Below are 24,675 nucleotides of genomic sequence, written 5' to 3' on the forward strand. Positions count from 1 at the left end.
GATATGCAATTTATTCTTTCCATGCATAATTGAAGTGTACAATAATAATTTTGACTTTACAAAGATGATCTTTAATTGATGTAAATTCATTACTTGTAATGCATATAAACAATTTGCTAAGAATGCATAGACGTCTTATGTTCTTTCATTCGTTCAATTGGAAAAATACAAATGACCAATTCCTTGATCGTAAGCTATTTCCTTTTAGTTTATCCAAAGTATTTCAGTCGAAAATGTGAATTCTATTTTTTGTAAATGAATCATGCACAATTGAATTATTACGATGTAAATCAAAATTAGGAAGAAGAACCTGGACTTGTGGTGAAATATCCACATGGATGTTAGGAGATGATCCTCCTACGATTGCATCTTGTGCCTTTTTAGGAGCCATCGAGACTTCAACCTTCTCAACTAGGACACGGACTTATGATCTTGGCCCGTCTCCTTCGAACGCGAAACTCCCTTTGTGACCGCTTGCACCATCTTTCAGAATTGGCGTTAGAAGGCTTTATAGGTTTCCTCCTTGAAGTAGGGATTTTACGATTAGGACCAATGGTTTTAAAAGGATTATGTAGGAATGCAATGGGATACTTTTAAAAGGCTTGTATGGGGCAAAAAATCAACAGAAACGACTTTGTGGAAATGCTAAGGGAAAGTACTCAATCTCCGAGAATGCAAGTTGAAAGGATGCTTTAGTCCCTGGTTTGTAAAAACCGCTTGTAGGGGTAAAGGAAAAAGGGTCCATGGAAAGAGGGTTTAAAACCCGGCTAATGGAATGAAAAAGGGGGTAAAAGGGCTTAATTCTCAGGAAGGTTATATATAAAAAACCACAAGGGAAAGGCCTTATGAAAGCCTCATAGGAAGGGGGCTTAAATAACTTTAAAGCATTTTGTGGTGGGGGGGGGGGGGGAGGGGAGGAAACCCCACGGGAAGGGAGGCCTTGGAAGAGCCTTAGAAGCTTCAAGAAGCTTCTGCAAAAAATGTGGTGGAATCCACGTGGATGAGAGAGAAGGTGATTTAGAATGGCGGCTTGTTGATGGCAGGGCTGAGTGATGACCGTGGCGGAATTTGATGGCATCGGATGTTGGCAGCGCGGCTGAAGCAGAATTGCTTCCCTCTCTCACACGGCTTGGCGTTATGGCTCCTTCTTCATTCCCCTCTCAGTTTTCAGCGTCACACCCTCCAATTTGTTTTTCCTTCTCACGACCACCTCGCACAGGGGGTTTTTATAGGGTGTAGGGAGGAGGACCTCCCTCCCCCCATGCAGCCATTTGCATGGCATTCACCCCCTCCATGGCATCCAGCAAGGATGCTCAGTCATCCCACCTCCCCTCCCTCTCCTCTAGCACGACCGCGGCTAGGGGAGAGAGGGATAATTTTTTTTTCATATTTCCAAAAATTATCCTTTTGGCCTCCTAAGAGGAGGTTCTTATGAAGAATGAGGGTTTATTTAAACCCTTGGTCTCATTTCTGCCAAAGATACGCCAAGTAAAAGGTCCCACTATCTGTATATTTATTGCTGGCATCATCCTTACGTGAGACTCACGAGTACGTAATATTTTTTTAGCAAGAAATATTACATTCTCTTCCCCTTGGAGGAATCGAGATGTCCTCATCTCAAGATAAACTGGGGATATTGATGTTTGAGAGTGTTTTCATCTATCCAAGTGGCATCCTCCTTGGGATAATCTTTCCATTGGACGAGGCATTCTCTCAAGGTTCTAGATCTCAATTGTCTCTCCCTAACATCTAAGATCCTGTGAGGCCTTAGTTCAAGGACTCCTTGACTGGGCACTACAACTTATTGGTCATCAAGTACATGGCCAGGATTTAGGTACATACTTTTTCAATAGGCTGATGTGGAATACATTATGAACCTTTAGGTTCTCAGGGAGTTGCAGTCTATAAGCATTAGGTCCTAGGCACTTGAAGATCGTGTATGGTCCACAATACCTTGGACTTAGCTTCTTGCAATCTCCTAAGGATAGAGAACTCTTCTTTGGGCATACGCAAATGAAGACCATGTCTTCTTCCTCAAAGATTCTATCTTGACGCTTCAAATCCGCGTATGCCTTCTGTCTATCCTTGGCGGGTTGGATGTCCTGTCTTATTGACTTTATTTGGTTATCCATCTCTTCCAACATCTTCCTTGAAGCTTCAACCCTCAAGGTTGGATCTGACGAGTTTAGGGGACTTTGACAGTAATGACCATACAATGCTTGAAAAGGGGTCATCTAAATGCTCTATTGGTAAGAAGCATTATAGGCAAATTCCACCAAAGGCAAGTATTGAATCCACCTTTTTGGTTCACGACAGCAGTGTTTCCTTAGCATATCCTCAATGACTTGATTGACTTGCTCCGTTTGGCCATCAGTTTGGGGATGGTAAGCTGTGCTAAAACAGAGTTGAGTCCCAATGGCTTCAAAGATAGCTCTCCAAAAGTGTGATGTGAAAAGAGAATCACGATCACTAATGATTCTTCTAGGTAGCCCATGTAGCTTGAATATCTCCTTAATAAAAAACCTTGCAATGTCTGAGGCTTTATAGTTTGTCTTTACTGGAATAAGGTGTGCAATCTTAGTAACCATGTCAACCACAACCATGATGGAGTTGTATCCTACCTGAACTTGGGGTAGGCCAACAACAAAGTCCATAATACTGATGAATTTCCATTTCATTTGGGGAATGTCAAGTGGTTGCAACTTCCCTGGCATCTTGACATGTTCGGATTTGATACATTGACAAGACAGACACTCAGTGACATATTTGAGCACGTCACCTTTAAGCCTCTCCCAATAGTAGCTCTTCCTAAATGCTTTGAGAGTCTTGGCATAGCCAGGATGTCCTAAGAAAGGGGAATCATGAGCTTCCCATAATATCTTCTGCTTAAGTGACTGGCTTGCCGTTATACATATTCTCGTTCTATAGTAGACAAGTCCACTATTGATAGAGAATTCATGATACTTAGCCTGTAACTTTTGGTCTTGATCCTTGATAGAAATATCCCTTAGCATCTTTTGATAGGCTGGATCATGACATGCTTCTTCTCTAGCTAGCTCAAGTATTGGGTTATTTGGCATGGACACCTTTGTAGCTAGAGATTTAGTTGTTGATGGATTTTGCAAGATCAGTGAATTAAGGAATGCCTTGCGACTGAGTGCATCGGCAACTACAAGAGAGAGAGAGGAGAGAGAAAGATTGCTTTTTGTTCTCTCTCTATAGCCCACCATTGGACGCGCGAGAGAAGGCAATATGGAGTGAAGAAGTAGTGGAGCAGCCCTGCCTCATCATTGCCATGGCTTACTTACAGCCATAAATCTCATCCATGGGGGGGGGGGCATTTTTTCTACGCGCGCTGATCTGCATGACATGCCCTCCTCCTTTTCGTTGAATTTTGGGGGGTAGGGGGTCCCAAGAGGCACCCGCTTTGGCCCCCTCCTTGGCCACCCTTTCAATTCTGGCCGGTCTTTTGGCCCTTTGCGTGTCCGGCCTCCGAATTCAGTTCTGAAATTTTCTGTGAGCTCGTCTTGGCATCCCGCACTGACTAGCAACCCCATGGACTGACACAGTCGCACGGAAAAATTACTAAAATTTCGGAAGTGTCGCATGGGCACCTTCAAAGTACTTACTGCTTAAAATCGTCCTAAATTGAGCCGCCACCTTCGGCGTTGAATATTTTTCCCTTGATATTCGTAATTTTTAGCTATTTTTAAGCACTTCTCGGCATCAAAATTCCGCTCTCACATAGACATATTCAAGTCATGTAACTACTGTTAAAGCCATAGTCAATATTGAAGAGGCACTGTAGGTAGTAGTGGTGGGGGTCATGGAGGTTGGAGTATATGACATAGGCTAATTCACTTACTAAAATGAAGCTCACTACTAAGGTCAGAAAATAGAAGAAGATAGCTCCTCTCTCCCTGTATTATATTAGAATCTCACAATAGATTTCATGATAACATCATGAAATCCCACAAAATATCATGATAATATTTTCAAGATGAAGGATAATCAAATCCCACAAACAGTCACAAGCTTTACTCAATTCTTGGAAATAAGACTAGATTGCATACCATCATGTAAGCTCTCAACCAAAAATTTTTTCTATGCAAACTAACATATTTGCAAAGATTTTTTAGGAAGCATTGTAGTGCCACTACGTGGGCACAGTGTGTAAAACTCTGGAGTGCATCATCATCCCACTTTCTTATTGGTCAAGAGAGTCAATGTGATCTGGGTCATTAATACTAGTGTGAGTGGCATGGATTATCCAAAAATAGTAGATTTTTGGATAATTTTAGCCTAAATTTGATATTATTTATTGTAAAAAAATAAAGTTACATTTTAGCCAGTTATGAGATTTTTCAAAAAAAAGACAAATTGACAAAATCGTGCGCATTGCCATCGCTATTGACAGGTTGAAAACTGCACTTTGAATCGGAAGGAGTGAACTGGGAGAACCGTGAGTACGTGTCTTGGGGTTTTACCCCCCTTTCGAAGCCAACGGGGCCATCGGATGTGGGTTCTGAGTAGCAAAGAAGGAGCTGCTATTTCTGATCCACATTTTTGTTCTATGAAGAAGCTCCAGGAGATCTAATGCTTGGAGAATGCTTTTCGGTAGTGCCAAACAAAGGATTTTAGGTTCTATCAATATATATTGATTTGATTCATTGTGCTTTGTCATTATTGTGTTTACCTCTTGTGTATTCTTTATCTTCTCTTCCATCTCCTATCTCTACTTCCTTCTACTTGTGATCCCCAGTGGACTTGACCTTTTGACAAAAACCCCTCTGACATTGGTGGTCTTCCAACAACTTTTGCATACCTCCCTTTCTGAAATTCAAAGCAAGAGGCAATCCCGTTTCTTGTATATGGATCTTGCCATCTTTCCAAAAGATGAGTTGTCGTGCCAAGGCCTCCTGATAGGCAGCACAATCCTTTCTCTCTTGGTGCAAACTATCACACCACATACATCTTTTTCCTGGCTTAGGGGCTGTTGCTCGTCCCCTTTCCTCTTGTCCTTTTTCATCCAATTTTGCAACCTTGAATTAAAGATCATGTATGCCTTTGACCAATTTATCTAAGACATCTTCCTTAACAGAGGAAACAATAGCAAATACTCCAGAGTTTTTCACACTATGCCTGCATAATGGCACAACATCATATGATCTAGTACTAATGATCCAGATCACATTGACTCTCTTGATCAATAAGAAAGTTAGATGATGATGCACTCCAGAGTTTTTCACACTATGCCCGTGTAGTGGCACGACATCATCTGGGTCATTAGTACTAGTGTGAGTGGCATGGATTATTCAAAAATACAAGATTTTTGGATAGTTTTAGCATAATTTTGATATTATTGTAAAAATTTGAAAAAGTTAGAAAAGCTTCTAGATTAGGATGGTATGCAAAAAGAAAGTTGATTTTTTAGGTAGTTATGAGTTTTTTCATAAAAAAAGACAAATTGATGAAATGACGCACGTCGCGATTGCTATGGACAGGCTGAAAACTACAATTTGAACTAGAAGAGGAAGAAGGAGTAATCAGGAAGATCCTTGACCAAGTGTCCTAGGTTTTTACCCCCCTTCTAAAGCCAACGGAGCCATCAGCACTACAAGATACAGGCCTTATACCGACGTTAAAAGCGACAAAAATGCAAATAACAAAATTTGCCCCCGTCATCGCAAAAACCGTCGTTATTGGTGACGCCATAGAACAGTCGGTATCAGCGTCACTATCAGCGTTGATATTGGTGTTGGTATCATGCCAATACCGACACTGATAGTGACGATTTGTGACGAAAATAACGATGCGAGTAGTGAAATTTGCGACACTAATAGTGACGGTAACATGGAAAAAAATTTTGTGGCAGGGCAGCAAGCTGCCCTGTCACATATAGCACTATGTGCTTTATTAGAGCCATACAAAATAGTTTTTGCACTGTGTACAATGCACTTGCAAACAAAAAAAAAGTATACTGAAATCATAACATTGATACATGAAATAAATACATGATCGCATAATAAGCGATTGGTACAATCATAACAAGATATCACTAATACATAAAAAATGTCTACATAGATTAGGCAACCCAAAAATAAAGGTGTGTGAGCTCTAGGGATCCAAGGGTGAGCTACATATCCTCGCACTCCGAAAGCTCGTCCCGCCGCAAAAGAGCATCGAACGGACTCTGCAAAAAAAGAAACAACACACCATTCCACCATACAATAATGCATTCTAATTAAACATGGTAACTTTGAAACTCTCTAGAATGATAAGTAAGGGGTGTTCAAGACTGAGAGGCATTCACCTAGTTAAACTAGAAATGTCATTGTGAGAGTCAAACATCTCAACGTCAACACATGATACTCTTGCAACAGAATCCCTCTTGCTTTCATAGATTTTCAAACACTTTTGCTTCTTGTTGGGTGGATTGGTTCGGACATACATGCATAAATTGTCTTGCCAAACCCCTGTGGTGACCTTCAACCCTACATGCTGCGACATTGGTGAACCTCACGTGAAGGTTCGTGTAAGAGAACTCCAAGATGGGGGATTCTTCAAGAGATACTCTACAACAATTGGTGCACATAATGCAACAGACTCAACAACAACAAATCCAAATGTTACAACAACAACAACAAAGGCAAGACGAAGAGAAGATTGATTCCATAGCTATCAAGGCCCTAGAGGAAGTTGGGCGTGAATTAAAACAATTTAATGGTCAAAATTTCTCTATTGTTATTTGCTTATATGAAAAAATGCTCTTCTTTGGTGTACCACAACATGCATGGAGCCATTATTTTACCAGACTATCCAAGCATGGTCTTCAAGAAATAATCCATGGTCTTTTTCAACAAGATGCGGATTGGGCTATATTTTAAAAAACCCTACGTGAAAAATTCTTCTTAGAAGACTCTGGCCTAATGATGAAGAAAAGTTTTATTGACTGGGTTGAAAAACCCAACGAAGGTTTAGCTACAATAGTTCTATACCATGAGTTTGAAAGTAAATTTGGACAACCTAATGCTAAAGACCAAAAAGTATGGAAGGTCAGAAGATTGAATTATTCCTTAAGGTTGCAGATTCCATTCTGCAAGAGAAGCTTGCTGATTGCCTAGAAGATGCTACCTCCAATTCAGGAGTCAAGACTGCATGGACAGATGTTACTGATGCAGTTAACATGATTGCTCGAAGAGAGAGGATGTGACTAAGATTGGGCTCTACTTCAACTTTAACAACTCCATTGATGGAGCTTGTTCCACCTTCAAAATTCCCTATTCCTTTGACTAATTAACCAACTCTTGCTTCTTCTCTTCCTTCTAAAAATGATGTAATGGATGAACTCATTATAAGCATGCGTGAACTTGATCTGAATCTTACAGAAATTAGTTCCAAAGTAGAGAAGCTAGATGTCAAAGTTAAAGAGTGAGAATGCGCATCAACTCAAAGACCCATGAGAGAAGGCTTTAAGAGGCGTTGTATTTGGTGTGACATCCAACAACATGACAAGAGGGAGTGTTCTCCTTCTATGAGGTTGAGGCACAGAAGCTCGTCTTTTGGAAATACGAAAAAATTCATGCGGCTGAAACTAGTCTTCCACTGGAGCCAAATTTTACCAATGGTGGAATTAAGAAAAGATTAGAAGATTTAGCTGTAAAGAATGCCTATGCAGCAATTGATGTAGCTACCTATGGGCTACAAATTGAGCCAATTAAATCATGTTTAAAAGCATGTAAAGATAATGTGCAATCTAAAGTATGGATGCAGGTACTAGATCAAATGGAACGTGGTAAAGAAGCCAAAGTATGGAAAGAACCGGTAGATTCTTTTTCAGCCTTTGCACATTTGGCTGACGTGAATCATAAAAACGTCTTGATTGAAGAAAAGAGAAGATTCAGAGAAGATGAATCCGATCCTTCCTCTTCTGGCCCTCCGAAACGGGTAACTAGAAGAACGGCTGAACAACTAAAGCTTGCTGAAAATATAAACCCATGTCAAGAGATGGAAGATGTGCCACAAACAAAGAAGATCGAAGGAAAGAAGAAAGGCAAGCAGCTAGGGTATAAATTGCAGTCTGACATAGAATCTGCAACCGATCTCAATCGAGTCCTAGAAGAACAAATTCTAGGAAGTAAAATTGAATTTACCTTAGGTGAAATTCTTCGAATTGCCAAACCTGAATTCCATGATGTAATTATTAATATAATCAAAAGGAAAAGACAATATGTTGGTGATGAAGCTGAAAAAACACTACATGCTTTTTTGCAATTTCTTTGAGTTTTTGTGCAGGAAGAAGAGAAGCTAACTTCATAAGGAATTCATATTGAAGCAATTAAAGAATTAATTGCAGCAATTGAAGCTGAAGATAAAGAAAACATGAGTGCAAAAATTAAAGAAATGAAAGCTAAAAATGTAATGGTCGACTAGTCCAAATAGTTGGGCAGCCTACCTCTTAAAAAGAAGGCCGTCTACAGCACATGCATGAGGAGGAAGAGGCTCAGCTCATTCCAAGTAGTCACTACTCCTGTACGGATTGGGCAAGAGCAACAATAGAGACGTTTGTGAAAATTGGAGAAAAAGAAACACCATGTATTGCACTCATAGACCATGGCTTGGAGATAAACATCATGGCAAGGAGTCTCTATGAAAGTGCAGATGGCCCATAGATATTGATCCAGGATGGTGAATGAGAGCTGCAAACAACTCTTCTGGAGAATCCTAATGTGCATGTAACTATTGGAGACATATAAGCCAAATTTCGCTTTTTTATTCAAGACTCTTGTAGTTACCCTATCATTCTTGGGCAACCTTACATTTCTAAAGCCCGCTTGGAAACAAAAGCTCTTGATAATGGCTCTTCCTATGCTTGAATCCGAAGTAAGGATAATGAATGAGCTGTCCAATTTCTTACTGTGTGTGTTAACCATCATCGACATAGAGGTCAATTGCGTGATTATCTTGTGGCTCCTAATGCCCGAGAATTCAAGGGTTTTCAGGTTGCACTACTATAAAAGGAGGCTATGGTAGTGCGTCATGTAAAAAGATTGAACCTCCTCATGCAACAGAAACTGTCTCTAGCAAATTTATATGTATATACAGCCAATAGTATGGGTATATATTATAAGTCTCTTCCGGCCATGACTAAGGCTGAAATAAAATATTTATGTCATGTAAAAAGGGAGTTGAAAACTTATGACATGATGGTTGAAAATGAAGATATTTCAGGCATTTTTTTGGACTGATTACTACTGACACATTGGTTGAAATATATGCAGCTGCTCATGCAGAAAATCACACAGAAAATCAGTACATAGAAGTATGTACATTGGATTTTTATCAAACAATTCAAGAATTTGTTGAGCACGAAGACATTGGTTTACTTAGCAACAAGAAGAGACAAAATACTAGAAGGTGAATAAGAAAGTCAAACCTATGGTAGTCCCACTGCCTCCTCGAAGTGAAGGACTCGGTGATAGGACAGCAAATCAGCCAAGTCTTCGTGATTCTTCCAAAATTAGTCATAAGTTCACATCTGAAAGTATGAAAGAGCTCAAAATAGGTAAAAATTATTTCCTTTCACTAGTTGAAAAACACTCTTTTATGCAAATTCTAATGAAACATGGAAAAGCTTTTGCATTTCAACCAAGTGAAATAGGCTGTGTGGATCCAAATATTGTGGCTCCTATGGTCATTTTTATGGTCCCACATGTGCCTTGGAACCTTAAGCCCATTCTGTTCCAAGGGTGCATCTGCCCAAATTATTGGAACTTCTAAATGAGAAGATCAGAATGAAGATTTAGAACCTTCTTCAGCACCTTATCCAATCGAAGGTTTACTATGCCTAAGAAAAATGGATCTTTATGATTCATTCAAGATCTACAGCCTGTCAATCATGTCACAATCTGAAATGTTGGCTCGGATCCAATTGTTGATGAGTTTGCTGAAGCTTTTACAGGTAGAGCAATTTATTCTATGGGCGACCTATATTCAGGATATGACCCATTTCAGCTTTCATTAGAGAGCCAAGAAATTACCATAATGAAGACACCTCTTGGATTCGTCGGCATGTGCACTCTACCAGAAGGTGCAACAAACTCCTTAGCCCATATGATGAATGCTATGCACAAAGTCTTAAGGGACTTTATTCCACAACTTACTCTTCCATTTCTTGATGATGTACCTATCAAGGGATGTGAGTTCAATGAAAAGAATGAGGAGCTTGACGAAGATGGTTGCAGGACATTTGTAGTTAACCATATTCATGATTGTGATAGGATTTTGACAAGGCTAGAAGATGTACATCTTACCCTTTCTGGAGCTAAGTCGATTTTTGGAGTAGAAGAAGTCCTAGTGGTTGGTCATCTATGTGGCCCCTATGGATGAAAACCTTCTCCAATCAAGATAGATGCCATCAGTGGAATGCAATAAAAATGCACAAATATTTCAGAGGTGAGAAGATTTCTTGGTGCATGTGTATTCTATCTCATATGGATACCACATATTACTCATGTAGCTGAAAATCTTTATCAATTATTAATAAAAGGCCAAAGATCTTGGAATAAAGAGCATACTCTCACTATGCGTAAATTAAAGAAGCTCAACATGGATCTTTACCCAGAACGACTCTAGATCAACAGGTAGTGTCTCCAAAGCTTTAGAGCATAGATGATAGCTAACAATTCTAGATCATGGGTAGCATAATTCTTCTCATGACTCTTCACTTTCCTTGAAGAGTAGGCTACCGGGTGACCTTCCTGCATAAGCACACATCCCAAGGAAAGTGCCTAGCATCAATTACTACCTCAAACTCCTTATTGAGGTTTGGAAGTTTTAGGATAGGTGCTGCTACCAAACTTTGCTTCAATCTATCAAAGCTAGTTTGTTCGGGAGTTGACCATGCAATGCAAGTTTGCTTCTTTTGTAAGTTCGTCAGAGGTGCTCCAATCAAAGCATAGTTTTTTATGAAGATCCTATACCATCCTGTCAATCCAAGAAAGCTGTGTATACCATCCTCTTGATATGCTTGAACTCGTCATCAGTCCAAGTCTCCTTCTTCTTCATTGTGCTCGAATATTGGCCGATATTTAGTCAATATTCTTCATAATCTTCTTCAAGGAAATGAGCTAGAACTTGAGCAATGCAATGAGCATGTTGGCTTTTAGTTGACCATCGTGTTATTTTCATCTTTGGAACAGTATATGCAATAACTGAAAAGGTATTTTCAGCAGCCATGGAATGAAATTCAACAAGTATAGATTCTTCAGCTTCATCTTCTTCCATCAGCTCTTCTTCATTGTCATATCTTGCACGTGATAGCATGTCAACAATTGGATTTGTCTTTCCTGCAATATGCTTTAGTTCGGGGTTGAGAGACTTAATATATGCAATCCATCTTAGCATAACAATGTAGGGTGTAGAGCAGTTGGCAATCATGCCCAAGAGTGGAAGACAATCAGTTTCTACCACTATGAAAGCACCTATAAAGTATTCACGATCACACTTTAAAGTTGTTACAACTCCCACAATTCCCTTTTTACTTATACATACCTTCTTTGACGTTCATTGAGAACTTTTGCTCCAAAATGAATTGCATACATGTTACCTTCAAGATCCTCTAGCCAACAGCCCATCCTATCCCAATAGGACTTGTATCCACAGTAAGGATGATGGGTTGACCATTTGAATAGTCAACCCTTTTGAGAGTGGGGGCTAACATTAATAGCTTCTTTAATTTACGCATAGTGAGAGTATGCTCTTTATTCCAAGAGAATCTTTGGCCTTTTCTTAATAATTGATAAAGATTTTTAGCTACATGAGCAATATGTGGTATCCATATGAGATAGAATACACATGCACCAAGAAATCTTCTCACCTCTGAAATATTTGTGCATTTTTATTGCATTCCACTGATGGCATCTATCTTGATTGGAGAAGGTTTTCATCCATAGGGGCCACATAGATGACCGACCACTAGGACTTCTTCTACTCCAAAAATCTACTTAGCTCCAGAAAGGGTAAGATGTACATCTTCTAGCCTTGTCAAAATCCTATCACAATCATGAATATGGTTAACTACAAATGTCCTGCAACCATCTTCGTCAAGCTCCTCATTTTTTTCATTGAATTCACATCCCTTGATAGGTACATCATCAAGAAATGGAAGAGTAAGTTGTGGAATAAAGTCCCTTAAGACTTTGTGCATGGCATTCATCATATGGGCTAAGGAGTTTGTTGCACTTCTGGTAGAGTGCACATGCGAATGAATCCAAGAGGTGTCTTCATTATGGTAATTTCTTGGCTTTCTAATGAAAGCTGAAATGGGTCATATCCTGAATATAGGTCGCCCATAGAATAAATTGCTCTACCTGTAAAAGCTTCAGCAAACTCATCAACAATTGGATCCGAGCCAACATTTCAGATTGTGACATGATTGACAGGTTGTAGATCTTGAATGAATCGTAAAGATCCATTTTTCTTAGGCATAGTAAACCTTCGATTGGATAAGGTGCTGAAGAAGGTTCTAAATCTTCATTCTGATCTTCTCATTTAGAAGTTCCAATAATTTGGACAGATGCACCCTTGGAACGGAATGGGCTTAAGGTTCCAAGGCACATGTGGGACCATAAAAATGACCATAGGAGCCACAATATTTGGATCCACACAGCCTATTTCACTTGGTTGAAATGCAAAAGCTTTTCCATGTTTCATTAGCATTTGCATAAAAGAGTGTTTTTTAACTAGTGAAAGGAAATAATTTTTACCTATTTTGAGCTCTTTCATACTTTCAGATGTGAACTTATGATCAATTTTGGAAGAATCACGAAGACTTGGCTGATTTGCTGTCCTATCACCGAATCCTTCACTTCGAGGAGGCAGTGGGACTACCATAGGTTTGACTTTCTTATTCACCTTCTAGTATTTTGTCTCTACTTGCTGAGTAAACCAATGCCTTCGTGCTCAACAAATTCTTGAATTGTTTGATAAAAATCCAATGTACATACTTCTATGGACTGATTTTCTGCGTGATTTTCTGCATGAGCAGCTGCATATATTTCAGCCAATGTGTCAATAGTAATCAGTCCAAAAAGATGCCCGAAATATCTTCATTTTCAGCCATCATGTCATAAGAAGATTTGGTGACTGATCATAAGAGTCTCAAGTGGATCTTTACCCAGAACAAGCCCAACATGAGGCAATGTCAGTGGATTGAAGTGCTGGAGGAGTATGACTTTGAAATTAAGTACTGACCTAGAAAGGAGAATGTAGTTGCCGATGCACTTAGTTGCAAGGCATTCCTTAATTCTATAATCTTGCAAAATCCATCAACAGCTAGATCTCTAGCCACAAAGGTGTCCATGCCAAACAACCCAATACTTGAGTTAGTTAGAGAGGAAGCATGCCATGATCCAGTCTATCAGAAGATGCTAAGGTAAATCTCTATCAAGGATGAGGATCAAAAGCTGCAGGCTAAGTATCATGAATTCTCTTTCAATAGTGGACTTGTCTACTATAGAACAAGGTTATGTATACCAGCAAACCAGTCACTTAAGCAGAATATATTGTGGGAAGCTCATGATTCCCCTTTCTCAGGACATCCTGGCTATGCCAAGACTCTCAATGCAGTTAGGAAGAGCTACCATTGGGGGAGGCTTAAAGGTGACATTCTCAAATATGTCACCGAGTGTTTGTCTTGTCAACGTATCAAAGTTGAACATGTCAAGATGCCAAGGAAGTTACAACCACTTGACATTTCCCAAATGAAATGGGAATTCATCAATATGGACTTTTTTATTGGCCTACCCCAAGTCCAGGGAGGATACAACTCCATCATGGTTGTGGTTGACATGCTGACTAAGGTTGCACACCTTGTTCGAGTAAAGACAAACTATAAAGCCTCAGATATTGCAAGATTGTTTATCAAGGAGATATTCAAGCTACATGGGCTACCCAAAAGAATCATTAGTGATCATGATTCTCTCTTCACATCACACTTCTGGAGAGCTATTTTTGAAGCCATTGGGACTCAACTCTGCTTTATCACAGCTTACCATCCCCAAAAGGATGGCTAAATAGAGCGAGTCAATCAAGTTATCAAGGATATGCCGAGGGCACACTGCTGTCGTGAGCCGAAAAGGTGGATTCAATACTTGCCTTTGGTGGAATTTGCCTACAAAACTTCTTAGCAACAGAGCATTTAGATGACTCCTTTTCAAGCATTGTATGGTCATGACTGTCGAAGTTCCCTAAACTTCTCAGATCCAACCTTAAGGGTTCAAGCTTCAAGGCAGATGTTGGAAGAGATGGATGACCAAATAAAGTTAATAAGACAGGACATCCAAGCTGCCAAGGATAGACAGAAGGCATACGCAGATTTGAAGCGTCAAGATAGAATCTTCGAGGAAGGAGGCATGGTCTTCATTCGTGTATGCCCAAAGAAGAGTTCTCTATCCTTAGGAGATTGCAAAAATCTAAGTCCAAGGTATTGTGGAACGTACAAGATCCTCAAGTTCCTAGGACCTAATGCTTATAGACTACAACTCCCTGAGAACTTAAAGGTTCATAATGTATTCCATATCAGCCTATTGAAGAAGTATCACAAGGAACTTTCAATCGTTCCCCACATAGGCAATTTGGTGAAATATAGGAAATTCTCCAATATTTCCTATGTAGACAAGTACGTATTCCCCATCTATAACTAGGAAATTGCATTCCCTACATCTTATAATAGGGAATATAAAGCATTCCCTACATTCCTTTGAAAGTCCCTACGTTCCCTACATCTTATAATAGGGAATATAGAGCATTCCCCACATTCCTTTGAAAATCCCTACATAAGGAATTATAAGGATGTGATTCCCTACTTTTATGTAATAGGGAATTAAATGTAGAATGAGGATAAGATAAAGATGATGTTTATCACAACTCTCTATTTCTCAATTCAAGTTGATAATGATGGTTTCGAGAAGGTAAGGACAAAGGTCACAAGAAACTCTAAACCACTTACTATATAGAAAGTTCACATTATAACTAGGAAGATTACTAACCAAACTAGGAAGAATGTAGAATTTTCTAGTTATAACTAGATAATTTTGCCATCACTAGTTTCTTCTAACTAGTAGCATCCTTTTCCTTAGATAGTATCTATAAAATTGAAGCCCTATCTAGCAACATTATCTAGCAAGTTATTGTATAACTAGTAATAATATCAACCTAATTAGAAAAATTTACTTTTTACTAGTCATAACTAGCAAGTACTATCCTCTAACTAGGAAATTATAGATATTCTATCAAGTTAACTTGGAACTCATGATTTTTCTATGTATAATTAGTAAATAAATATTCATTGATTAGACATTTACATTTGTATAATAATTACTCACAGTTAAGCTTTTCACATTGACACAAAAGCAAGACCACAATTGTTGAAAGGTAATCACAATAACAAAAAAGAAAATTAAAAGAAATATGTTTAGTAAACATGAATAACACAAACTGTGTGGCCCCAACAATAGAGTCATTGCATTTAGCAACAATGACACTTACAATGTTGAGCAAAGTACATGGCCACATTGACCAAGCATATATCATGGCCATGACATCCATCTTATTGCAAACCTCATGATTATATTAGTGAGAAAAAAGCATATTGCACCAATGGATTAAATAGAAACCCCGCACACTAACATCATATTCCGTACTTTCCAAATGAGCAACAAGAGCAAACATTCAAAGTGCATGGCAAGAAAACCACACAATCATATATACCCCATCATGAAAATTAGATAGCCATATTAAAAAGGAAAGAACATTACCAAAGTGCATGACCATATTGGTCATGGAAGTGCACATGGAAAAAAATAACCACCAAGGTAAAGCGCGTAGCCATATTGAGAAAAAGCTAAACTGCATTGCCCAAAACATGTGGCTATAGAAAATAAAGCAAACTACATTGCTAGTTGTATGATGAAATATTATCACCTTTCAAACTAGCACTAAACTTATAAACTTCATGTCTTAACACAAAAATATAAGTACCAAGGATTCTAGTGATTGCCAACTATTGTAGCTAGCTCTATGTGGAAGCTTGCAACATGATAGATGGGAAGCTACTTGAAGGTTCACTATGAGGTGACTTGAATAACAAGAAGGCTACACCTAAATAGCCTTACAAGGGTGGAAGTATATTACGTTTACAAAGAACTAGTGCTCGAAAACAAAGAAATCCTCATTGGATATTCTCATTTTATTAGCATTTGAAGTTGAGAAATTCCATAGAAAAGTATCGATGGGAGCATATCAAATTCTCACCAATCTCAAAGGTAGGTGAAATAATTCAAACAATGTAGAAACTCTTGCAAATTCTCAATGGAACATTGAAAGTGCATCATAATAAAAGGAAAACACAAGAGGAAAAGAAGAAAAAATTAAGATTGGAAAAAATTTGAATTTATCTTTTGAGAAAAAATAAGAGAGCTAAAAGAAAAGCATGCTTTTTGTGCTAAGAACATGCTCAACAAGGCCAATATTAAAATAGAGTACTATAAAAAGCAAGGAGGGGAGGAAATCATGTTGGGCTATTCTCTCCTATACATCTTAAACCTTCCATGTTGGGTAAAAAACCATAGGTTTGAATATTTACAAGAGAGACTGAACCCCTAGAGGATCTTAATGTACTCTCTGTGAGGATTTCAATCATGCTATGCATTTGGCGATTCAAAAATTATGATGTGTGCAATCTTGTGTAGCAACTTCTCCTATAGGCACCTATTTGGCTAGTATCATCTTGTGGTCATAACAAACATCAAGTGTAACATCCATGACAAGTCTATTTATGCTATCCTCTAATCCCTCCTAGCTTGCTCTAGCCCTTATTCTTATAAGTCAAGCCTTAGAGGTAATTCAAAGCTCCCAAAAATCTTGGAACAACTCAAGAAAATTCATGAGCACTATCATATCCCTTCTCTACCCTTAGAAATAATAGACACATGAATTTCTAGCAAGACCATTCATATATACTTGTGAAGATCATATCCCAGCAACTATATTTATGGCCCAAAAAAACATTATTACGAATATTTTCAAATTACTCTATGAAATTATCATTTTGTCTAATTATAACAAATATTTTGAAATTATTCTCTAAAATTATTGTTTTTCATGGAACAATCTGACAAAATTTTTATCATTGTAGTTCAAGCCATTGGCATTTCCATCCCAATATGCCTTAGCATCCTATAAGATGCCAAAATACTCACTAGTGGGTTGGGATCCCATGATCTTTTAGGAGATAGGTGTTTTTGATTACATGAGTGCTTGAGAAGGCAAAAGGCCAAGTGACCCTATTATATAGGATACCTTTAATGCTGAGGAAAGCTTATCATGGCTCTAAGTTAATAAGTTCCCTATTGTGTGTTGTTGACAAAAGTAGTGTAATCACATACAACCCAATCTTATGGGGTTGGAAGCTTATATCCTAGGCTAGACAATTGTTTTCTCTATAGGGAGATGGATTTTATACTACTTCATGGAATGGTGTTTTTATATATTATCTTTTGTGCAATAGAATGTTGTTTTCCAAAGTGTTTGTCATGTGCTATATGCTGTGTTAATGGACCCTATGTAACATGATAATAAAAGGAAGTTGCTTTTTTATGTTGTAATAGTATGGTACCTTTGCTAATTAGATAAGTAAAATAAATCCCATCAAGGAATGTGAGAATACCTCAATCCTGATGACCAATCATCTATGGCTAGATGGACCTAATAATTTGGGTAGCTTTTCTAAACATTAGATGGTGTTATTAATACATGATCCTCCAGATTCAGTAGGATATATATGAGGCTCAACTTCATTTTTGGGGGGCTAATGTGAGATGATGCCTTATCGGCAAGGGGATCAACATTTTATTCTCTTCCACTTCTCACTCTCTTTGAACCAAGTGCCAAGGTCATTCACCTTCTTATGTGCAACCAGATGGTGCGAAGCTGTAGAGCAAGAAGGATGCAGTTCCTGTTGTATATGCTGATTGCCTCTAGATTGTTGCCTCCAAATTGCTGATCTATGCAACCTCATCCAGAGTTTGGAACGTACCATACATCCATAAGCCTGTTGACAACAGATTATTCAAAGGCAGCATAGGTTGGTTGTATCTTTTGAGAAACTCTGCTACAATCTTCATGCTCAAGGTGTGCCAGTGGCCAATATTAAATGAAGATCATTGTAACTTCAATTATGCTTTTGCATGTCTTAGAGATTGTGGATTTATGCAGCTATTGTGACTTGTACATTCATAGTCTTTCATTCCTTTGTCAACATGGTGGTCATTTAATTCACTTTCAAAGTTCATGTTTTGGAGGTAGATATATTTTTTGTCTTATGCTATTGAAGAGTTTGTCTTATAGAGTACGTCTTTGAGCACGCTTGATTTTTGAATTTAGGAACTTTGATGTCATCAAGACGTGAGATGATCATTCAGCTTCAATCAGTGTAGCAAGATTTGCTTGTGGTGGTTTCAATTTGCTGAGTGCTAGTGCGGACAATCAGTGCGGACAAGCGGACATGCACAGGAAAGGCCTAATTTTGGCATCATGAATCCATTGAGATTAATGAAGATTGAAGATCCATAGCCTAGATTATCATATAAGACACTAGAAGTGAAGTAGGACTCTTGTTTCCCACATTGTAACTAGGGCAATGGCCAACAATTAGAGAGGGATGGTCAATGCCAGCTTAAGTTGATCCAGACCACCTATAAGTGGATACACTTGAATTTGTGTGTTATATAAAAGATAACAACTAAAAAAATTTAATGACGCCCTTTATGTAGTGATTAATACTTGCAAATCTAAAGCCTAACATGCAATTATCTATATCTTTTTCTATCAAAATAGCTTGAAGAAATTATAGTAAATGACTAAAGCATGTGTAAAATTCTAGATCACTAGGAGAAGACTTAGCCTCATTGCATAAATTCATATAATGCATTGTTCACCACATTGTCCTCTGAACATAGTCCCTTGGCATAGTCCTTTGAGCTTGGTTCATGCAGGCTATCTAGTACACTCCTCAACCTATCCTCTTGAGAAGCTTGGTACAATTAGGTTGTGTGGTAATCCTCTTGAGAAGCTGGGTACAAGTAAGTTGTTTTGGGTTTCAATAAGCAACCATCTTAAGTAGTAGCTATGCCCTAGACTCTCATGTCAAGAAGTATATTAGACTCAACTTGGGAGTGTATTCCTCATGCATCCCTCATGCATGTGTAACATACTTCGCTTGATGGGAAATTAGGAGCACCTTGATATTAAGACTCAAAGAAGATATATTCAAGAAATATAAGACTTGAAAAGGAAGTCAAATGGTACAAAGGATCAAAACAATAAATTCAAAATACCTTATTCTCTTTTTTCTTTATTTTAAATGCTAAGGAAAAATCATCATTAGGAGCATTGGGTAGGCCCAAAAAAAGATGATAGAGAATTCCAAAGCCATGGAGAAGAAAAATCTGAGAAGATGGTTAGAAATTTTAAACTCATACGAAGAGGAATTCAAGGGGAAGTCATAGCTAGAGGTAAAAAGGTGATTCAAGCTAAGCACAAGAAACATTTGGAATTCAGGAAGAATGATGTGTTCCTTAAGCAGTAGTAGATGGAGTGGAGATCCATCTTCCCTAGGGAACACTGGAAGATATGGCAGAAATGCACTAGAAAAGTGTGGTCTAGTACTCCATAAACAAATTGAACACCCCTCTATGTAAGGTGTATATGCAGAAGCTAAACATGAAGGAGAGGCCCAATAAGTTTATAAAAATCCATGCATGGTGTGTCATGTGCCATCAATCTTGGGAGTCAATTCTCCATGTTCTCTGGCATTGCCTTGCAAGCAGGCTTTGTCTAAAAGAACGTGACAGGGTGGATTACAATTGCAGGCCTTAATGTAGAGGTTATGATGAAGATGGCATTGTTTGGAGACAAAGGTGTATTGGATGAAGACATATTAAACCTATGGAATGCCATCAGGGCATTAACATTAGCACCAATTGGGCTAATAATAATGCTCAAATATGATTTACTATCTAGATAGACTGTAACAGAAGTGCTTGCAACATGTAGAAAGATGAGGAGGAGAGAGCCTATCTTCAAGGTGGGGGTACAAGCTCCTTAGAAAGACAAATTTTTGAAGCCTGTGTGAAGGCTTTTTGGAGCCCAATAGCATATTTTTCCATGAACCTCAAAATACTTTGTGATCAAACCTTCACATTAAAAGAAGGAAAGAGAGAATAGAGTTCTCTTTTGATTTTCGCAAGAGCACGGGTACTCATTCAGACTAAGCATAATCGAGGGCTAAGGATGGGGCAGGGGCTCTACTACTACATGCGTCCAACATCCAATGCTCGGCATCGCAATCCGTCGCATCGAGCATTAATCGGCATCACAATCCATCGCATCGAGCATTAATCGATCCCATGGAAGCCCAGGACTCATGGCAGCTGGCTCAGGTCTGGCTGCAGTGGAAAGCAAAGGTGTAGGCCCTCCGGTTCGTCCTCGTCTCCAAGAGCCCTGATTCCCATGTCAGGTAGCATGTGAAGGACTACATGAGCATCTACAAAGCCTCCCACAAACCTCCCCCCACTGATGGATTGCTTGCAACTATTTCAGGTCAGGCTTCACACACTTTTTATTTGTTGCATTGCTTGTGGATTGCATTAACTTGTATTGAATTGTGCCGTTGCGAGAATCTTAGGTCCATAAGCCCATACAACAAGAAGAATTCCTTCATTATTCCATTTTTCCCATAAGTCCATACGACAAGAAGCATTCCTTCACAATTCCATTTGTCCCCATGGCCTGCATTTCAGCAAATGAAAACTTAGAACTTTTTTGCAACACATCCTGTGAAAGAGAACAGAATAAACATATAGTGATGGTTGTCCAGGAGAATTGCCTGACACAAATGTACTCTAAGCTAGCATTAAAAAAGCACTAATAATATTCTATTGGAATTGGATACTGCATGACTTACCTTCATTGCATTAGGGAGCCATGTACAGAGTACTTTCAGTACACAGTTGGTAGTCATTCTATCCAAACATGCACAGAATACTAATCTAAACACGCTCAATGGCTTACTTTCATTGCCTCAAGATGGGCTTATTGATTGCTCAAACCATTCAAACAGTCTAGCTTGTTTCTCAAAGTTATTCTTAACATATATTATATCTCTTCTTTCCAAAACTCTCATAAGGAAAATTGTCTTGACTAACAGCCTGGCTACACATATTGTGTCTAGTAAGTAAAACATTCAAGCTAAAATGATAAATTTCAGAGAATCTGTTGTATATACATGTGTAGGTGATAGAGTGAGATTTCAATCCACTTTTGGGTGGCCAAGAAGAGAATGCAAGTATTCTTTGGCTTTACTGTGTTTGATTCTTTCTACTTGCCCCCACTAAATAGAGTTTTGTGTTGAGGCATCTTTTGTGGTATTGGTTAAAGTTTTTTCCTGTAGGGCATCATTCCTCTGCTCTTGAAGCAGCATTTATGTGGATAGGTGATTGGAGGCCCACATCAGCTATAACACTCGTGTACTCAAAAATGGGTATTGATGTGTAGAAGCTTAATGGTTGCATAAGCCATGATGATGTGACATGCCTGTTGTCAAAGACACAGTTAGCTTCAATGGATGCTTTGCAACATTACATGCACTAGGCAGAGATGGAGCTTTCAAATCAACTAGCAACCATGCAGGTGAACCTTTGCTTCTTGAGTTTTCTATTGCAATTTATCATGTTTCTGCCAAGCCATTTTGAAGCTGTCTTCCATGGTCTAGCATGATGCGAACAAGAACTTTTCAACAAATTCTCACTATACTTCCCACATTGTGAATTACGACAACATCATGAGCTTGTGCAATGGAGGGACCACATACCTAGCTCGGTGTGGTTGCTCCCTGCCCCCAACTAGGTATGTGGTCCCTCCCTCACAGAAGCTCATGATGTTGAATACTATAAGTAAAAACAAGGGAAAAGATCCCCTTTTCCCAGTGACACGGGAAAGTGTCTAAAGCTACTTGTGATTCATAATATTCTGGCTTTTCTAGGTTTGTTGAGCCTGACTACTGCTTTGGGTTCTTTCAGATGCTTATTGCAGATCAAAGCATGAAAGAAGCCATAGGGATTGGGAGCTCTTCTTTCATCATGTCACACAACATAGTGCAAGGACAACAATTAATGGAGTCAAAGCTTGAAACTCTGAGTTTGCTGTTAAAGTGATCAAACTCTCTCAGGCTGCATACCCTCCAAGAGCTACAAAACCTTCTGACCCTAGTACAGGTAGCCCATTGCACACTTGCAGCCTTTGAGCTGGTTTTTGCTTTGAAAACATTGGACCTAAAGACCAAAGCAAAGATGGAGGATGATAGAGAGAACCACCAAGTATTGTTTGTGTCTCCTCCCTGTTCTGCAGATGCTGCTTGTAGACCACATTATTGCTAGGGAAAATATCATGCTGATGGAAGAGAATCACCAGTGGCTTATTGGAAAGAAGCCACATTACTTGATGGAATCAAACACACATTAGTTGACTATGAAGAAACCATCTTACCGATGACCAAGTATATACTTTAGCTGGTGCAGAAGAAAATGCATGTACCTGTGAAGGTGAAGACAGGCGAGGGACAGAGCATGTAGATTGGTTGAGTTCCACAGCTTGCAGTAAGACTGCATAAGTCCAGATTATAAGCTTGTGCATGGATGAGCTATCATGGGCTGCCATGTGTTTCAAAGTGCTCACATCAATTGCAGTCATGTTTTTCCCACAGCAATTGCAGTTATGTTATTCCCATCAAGCTCTTCCCATCAAGTTTATGCATCTCCTCTCTTGAAGATAACCGTCCCTTTGAATTGCTGGGTTTCAGGGGCATTTGAGAAGAAGTGAAGGCTGTCAATAGGAATTCCGAGTGCAGGAGAATCAAGCTCATGGTTCTTTGGCACCATGCAATTTGTAGAACCCAATCAGCATGCCTTTGAAAGTTCGAAGGTGAAGTCACAAGTTCAAAATTATCACCACCCCACCTCAAGTGAACCAGGGTACCCTGAGGTGCATGCAGGTGGAGGTGGAGTGGGGTTGAGACATGATTCGAATCATGCCAATCTTTCCTGCATTGACTTCATAAAGAGTTTCGACTCAAGAACACGTTATGATGACAAAAGTACATATGTTAATGGCGAGGAGCTATCCAGTTGTGGGCTAGATCTTTATGGCAGGGATGCAAAAAGAAGATGTCTCTAATCCTTACAAGGAAGTGAGCTCATTCCTTTACACAGAGTTTAATCTTGTCATTTGAATGAATATGTACTTGGAATGGGCAGAGATTAATGATGCATTTGCTTACCTTTCCAATTCAACGTCTTAACTTTGCAAGAATGTAGTGTAGCTCCTGAAGTAGTTTTACTCTACACCTTAGCAGTATTTTGTTAACTAACTTGTGGGGTATAATTGCTGGTGCAGATGGTGGAGCTTCTGGTCTGAATGGACTGTGCCGATTGTGAGAGAAGTGTGAGAAAGGCCCTGGTTAACCTCGAAGGTATAGGTAGTTTTTTCACTTTAATATGTTATGCTGCATGTGAATGCAAAGAGATTTAAGGCAGTCTACTTGAAGACGATTGATTTTTTTTGCTTGGAGGAATGGCCTGTTATTTAGGATGAATGAAAGATGTAGGCAAAATTAATGCATACTCACAGTGATGGAGTGTTTCAAGGAGACATTGATCTTCACAAGTAGGTTGGAACCTACTTATGGCAGAGAACTCTTTAATCTACATTTAGGACTTGGGTTTTGTGTATGATTTTATCTGAGGAGGTACTATCTCCCAGTTACGTGTTTTATTACTCAATATCAGATTCTCTAAGAATCTTCAAAAGCAGGGATTCTTTTCTTTGGGCTCTAGGAGAACCATCCAATGCTAATATGGCCAACACTGCCAGGGCATCATTAGTTAAGCTTGCATTGCCATCAGCTAAGAGACTGACAAGATTGCCCCATCTGCTTGTAAATTTTTCAAATTTCCTGCAACAATGGAGGGAAGACAGTGGCCTTCTTAGCAGACACATAGGGTTGTAACAAAAGGTCAAGACAACCCAAAGTGATCTTCTGGCATTTACTTCTCTTCTTATTCACTGTTAAAGAACATACACTCATGCTTAATACAGCCCATGGAACCTCATTCAAAAGATCACAATCACACCCAAAAGAGCTTGAATGACAACCCCATTCCCTACAAGCTTGAAATATATTCTGACATCAGCAGTTTTTGAGTAGTTTCTCTACCTCTTGACATCTCAAGGGAAGCAGCTTTCTCACTGACTATGGAGAATAATCATGACCTTCAAGCTCATGCTGCAAGTTGGACTATTGTGTATGCCCTTGACATCGCTGTTCGGCTAGCTTCTCAGGAAGCAGGACATGCTGTAAGGTAGCAAGGGATTTTCTTCTGTCTTCCTATATGTCCTTTCTAATTGATCAGTATTTTGTATTTTGCTCCTGGTAAAAGGCAGAAGACCTGTCTACAGCATGCATCTCGGCCAAAGAAGAGTTTTAAACCTTAAGTCAGTATGCAGCTGCTTAGCCAATTCTATTTAACCTTGTAGGAAAATTTTGATCTCTCTTAGTAT

The 24,675-nt window shown here is 39.0% G+C and overlaps 2 pseudogenes; both read left to right on the forward strand.

The window, feature by feature from the left end:
* Positions 1 to 20,468: 20,468 nt before the first annotated feature.
* On the forward strand, positions 20,469 to 23,532 carry LOC148011706 (transcription factor TGA2-like; annotated as a pseudogene).
* Positions 23,533 to 24,675, forward strand: part of LOC148011707 (protein NARROW LEAF 1-like) — a 167,455-nt pseudogene continuing 166,312 nt past the window's right edge.

Source organism: Lygodium microphyllum, chromosome 28 (assembly GCF_053477565.2).
Source record: "Lygodium microphyllum isolate KBCC chromosome 28, Lygodium_microphyllum_v1.1.10, whole genome shotgun sequence".
Classification (NCBI taxonomy): Eukaryota; Viridiplantae; Streptophyta; class Polypodiopsida; order Schizaeales; family Lygodiaceae; genus Lygodium; species Lygodium microphyllum.